This window comes from Symphalangus syndactylus, chromosome 16 (assembly GCF_028878055.3).
Source record: "Symphalangus syndactylus isolate Jambi chromosome 16, NHGRI_mSymSyn1-v2.1_pri, whole genome shotgun sequence".
NCBI classification, from domain to species: Eukaryota; Metazoa; Chordata; class Mammalia; order Primates; family Hylobatidae; genus Symphalangus; species Symphalangus syndactylus.
In genome coordinates this window covers 82,531,369-82,535,986 of record NC_072438.2, presented here as the reverse complement: position 1 = coordinate 82,535,986, position 4,618 = coordinate 82,531,369, and the positions used below count along the sequence as shown (strand labels likewise).

The following is a 4,618-nucleotide window of genomic DNA, read 5'->3' as shown; positions in this document are numbered from 1 at the left end:
CTGACTTGAATATCATTTGGTGGGATTACTGTACTCTCTTCTTTATTTCAGATAAAAAATGTTGCCTCGTGAAATTTTCAATAGATATCTCAAAATTTTTCATAATCATCAAAAAATTACCAACCCTGAGGCGAATGTGTAAGGGAGGTTTGGGGAGGAAATGATGAGGTGCAAATTTGATGTAAATGGTTGTTCATTTTACTTTTACAATTTTAACGGTGAAAAACTATTTTGGGTCATGGCTGTATGTTCATTAATTCATAAGAGGGGGTTATGCACACATCTTCATGAGAAAACATGATATCAGTATCAGGAGATGTACAGGCTGAATATTTAAATAATCAAAAAAATTATTTCATAACTAGCTGTTTTCAGAAATTATTCAACTCCTCTGTTTATAAGCCATAAAGAACCATTCTAGCAGTGATAGTCTTAATTCCATTCAAGTGTAAATGCTAATCAGTTTCCAGTTTGGTGGTTGTGGACTGTGACAGGCAATTGTTCTTGGGACCAGGGAGAGACCATTTTCTGCTTGTGGAGCTGAAACATGCAATTGGGGCAGCATGGCAAACAGAATTTTAAGATAAATCTCCGCATCCTGTCCCTGGCATACCCTACCTTTGAGTGTAAATGGGGACCGTGATTATGATGTGATAGTCATTTTCGTCATTGTTACCTAAGACATTGGCCCTGGCAACCACAGAGAGATATTTTCCAGCTGGCTTTGAGGAAGTGAGCTGCCATGTACTAGGCCATGTGGCACGGGCCTGGTTGGGGACCTCCAGGAGCTGAGAGCATCCTCTGGACAACATGGAAAAAGAAAATGATGACCTCGGCCCTGTAGCTAGAAGGAATTGAATCCTGTCAACAATGGTATGAGTCTTAATGAAAACCCCAAGCTCTAGAAGAAAAGATAGCCCAGTTGACATCTGAATTTAACCTTGTGAGACCTAGAATGAAGGAGGAGCTAAAATGTGCTAGAATTTTGATGCATAGAAACTGTGAGATAATAAATGTATGCTTTTTAAAGCTGCAAAGTGTGATAATTTGTTACTCAACAGTATAAAACTAGCACATCTTACCTAGTAACTGGAAAACAGGTTTATATAGAAAAAAAATTTTTTTTCACAATGTTTTTATCTATTCAGTGACAGTTTAAGATTAGATATCTTCTCAGTTAAGTTGATAAATAAATGCATAATTCTATTAAAACAAGGAAAGATTGTATTTTAAAGTGCCATCATAAATGTGTGTTAGCATAATACATAGCACAGCAAAATTATTTTTACACATTTTAATACAATTTGTAAAGGCTCATTGACCAAAATATTTTAACTGGATGCTGCAATTAAAATAATTTGCAGATTTTGCTTGATTTACAGCTACACTAATGCAAGGTCATTAATTCTTGTAATTATGCTCATGCCATTCTTTATTGCAAAAGAGAATACATATAGCACATGATTGTATGCAATTATTATTTAAACTACTATAAAGAACATTTCACCAATGAAATACTGATGTTTTATATTTCTCATACGAAGAATAGGGTAACAAAAATAGTTTGCAACATGAGATAAATCCAGAAGTTGTGAATATTAAATATTTGTGGATTTAAATTTGGTTTTCTATGTTGCACTTTTTATATATAATGCTAGAAGGTACAGACATAGGTTTTATTAGTGATAATGTGTCTGGAATTGGTTCCTTCCAGTGGGTTCTTGGTCTCGCTGACTTCAAGAATGAAGCCGCAGACCCTCACGGTGAGTGTTACGGTTTGTAAAGATGGTGTGTCTGGAGTTTGTTCCTTCAGATGTTCAGATGTGTCTGGGGTTTCTTCCTTCCGGTAGGTTCATGGTCTTGCCTGACTTCAGGAGTGAAGTGGCAGACCTCCGCAGTGAGTGTTACAGCTCATAAAGGTAGTGCGGACCTAAAGAGTGAGCAGCAGCAAGACTTATTGTGAAGAGCGAAAGAATAAATCTTCCACAGCTGGAAGGGGCCCCAAACAGGTTGCAGCTGCTGGCTCGCCTGGCCAGCTTTTATTCCCTTATTTGGCCCCACTCACGTCCTGCTGATTGGTCCATTTTACAGAGCGCTGATTGGTCCGTTTTTACAGAGTGCTGACTGGTGCGTTTACAAACGTTTAGCTAGACACAGAGTGCTGACTGGTGAGTTTTTACAGAGTGCTGATTGGTGCATTTACAAAGCTTTAGTTAGACACAGAGCACTGATTGGTGCATTTACAATCCTTTAGCCAGACAGAAAAGTTCTCCAAGTCCCCACCCAATCCAGAAGCCCAGCTGTCTTCACCTCTCAATAATATTGTTAAATTTATTACCTCAACTAGAAAAGAGGACGAGCATAGTCCAGCTGAAGAAAGAGCTAAAATATATATTTAGAACTAGATAGCTACATATTTTGAGAAAAAAACATTTCATTCAATTTGCTGTTTATATCTAATAACTAAGAGTGATGCTAATACATGCATGAAAATACTTCATTCTGAAATTATGAGCATTGTTTGGATAACTTATGAAAGGGGTTCCCCATTCCTCAGAAAGATTTCCAAAAAGGAAAGATATAACAATATTTAGGCAAGTACTTTTATCATTGTGTAAAAATTTCATGCAAAGCAACATTTGTAAGAAGTGTAAAGTGCTAATACAATATACGAAATATCTTTGTACACACTTTCTGTTTAATAAATATGCCATTCCTCAAAGCACGCTTCTAGTCATCCTCTTACTCACTATATGTAAAATTTGAGCTGCTTTTTTTGTTTGTTTTTGAGATGTAGTCCCCTTTGTCACTCAGGCTGAAGTGTGTGGTGTGATCTCAGCTCACTGCAACCTACGCCTCCAGGTTCAAGTGATTCTTGTGCCTCAGCCTCCCGAGTAGCTGGGACTACAGGGGCCCGCCACCACACCTGGCTGATTTTTGTATTTTTAGTAGAGATGTGGTTTCACCATTTGGCCAGGCTGGTGTAGAACTCCTGGCCTCAAGTGATCTTCCTGCCTTGGCCTCCCAAAGTTCTGCGATTAAATGCATGAGCCACCACACCCAGCTTGTGCTGCCTTTTTACAAAAAATAAATTTGCTATCTAAGGCTGTGTCCTTATGTAGTATCATGCTTACTTAGGCATATGCATGAACTTAATATGAATGGCATAATAATACATTTCATACAAAAATTTTCCATCAAAGTTGGTAAAATAACAAGGAACAAAAGCAAGCGGGAATTAAGTAAAATATTTAGCAAAATTTATGACTGACTAAGGATCCTTTCCGCAGTAGCATTCTGCCTGTCTTGGGGGCAATGAAGTCAGATCCTTGAAGCTCCACCTTTCTATTTTGGATAGAGTAGTGCTATTCAGTCAAAGTTTGCCTCTCTCTCTGCTTCATCTGCTTTTCATTTATTTACAATTGACCAACTGGGGGAAATATTATTTCTTTATCAAGGGCAATAAAGTAAATTAGGTGACTGCCAAGCTTGTTTGGGTGGTGCATTGCTATTCTGCTTTGAAGATAACTATTTATGATTCAATCTTGGGTTTTAATTTTCAGCTTACCTTTTAAAATGCAACCACATTTTCAAGTTCATTGAAGTAAGCAAGAGGAAAGATCACTGCAATATCACCATCCATATCACCTATAAATATGTTAAAACTTTTATTAATTTTCTCTGTAAGTATTATCTATGTGTAGACAATTGGCCAAATAGTTACGTTATATTGATAAAAAGTCATGATTCTTGTCCTCGAGACATAAAATAGAGTATGAATTAGTAAAGTAGGGCCTCTGGGCCAAATCCAGCCCAGTGCCTGTTTTTATAAATAACGTTATTGGAACACGTCCATGTTCAATCAGTGACACATTATCCATGGCTGCTTTTATGCTACCATGACAAGTTCAGTGGCTAGGACAGAGATCACGTGGCCTGCAAAGCCTAAAACATTTACTAACTGACCCTTTACAGAAAAAGTTTTCTGACCCCTGATAGAAAAGAAGGGTCAAATCAACAATCAAAATTCAAATGATCTAATGTAGTATTTATATTTGTTGGGGGTCTAACTTCTCCACACAACTATTATGATTCCCTAAATTACCTTCCAATAAACCACTGATACTTGAATTCCCATCTCAAGGTTGATTTTGGGTAAATCAAAACGAAGACAAGTGGTATTAGAAGTGGATTCCTAGAAGGCAGATTCTCATAATGGGTTTCCAGTACAGAATTGTCCTCTGGCTATTTATGGTAATAAGTAAAGGAGTGAGAACTCTTAGCATAATAAAACATCCGAAGTCCTAAGACTCCCACATGTTGTGAATTTGGTTGGAGTAAAGATCTAAGGGTCCATACTGGGCTATAAAAATAGTGTAGTACTTGAGCAGTACTGTAAAAATGGCAATTATAAATAATTATGAGTGTTGAGGAGGTAATATGAACACAAGTTCAAAGCAGTAAAATAAAAAATTTAAAAAAAAAAGACAGACTTAGGTAAGCCATCTATCAACTCAGAGAATGCTGATGCTTTGTTGAAAGAGAGCTTTGTCTTACAAATTAGGCACTTATAAAAGTAAGTAAATCCTCAGCCTTGAGGAATATACTGAAGCAGGAA

General features: G+C 37.0%; 1 long non-coding RNA gene across 1 annotated transcript; it reads right to left on the bottom strand.

Annotated features, from left to right (window-relative positions):
* Positions 1-1,510: 1,510 nt before the first annotated feature.
* On the bottom strand, positions 1,511-4,122 carry LOC129464800 (uncharacterized). Its single transcript, XR_008651752.1, has 3 exons — positions 4,106-4,122; positions 3,569-3,648; positions 1,511-1,930 (listed from the first exon to the last, which is right to left on the bottom strand). It is a non-coding gene; the product is annotated as an uncharacterized lncRNA (long non-coding RNA).
* Between the last annotated feature and the right edge of the window lie 496 nt (positions 4,123-4,618).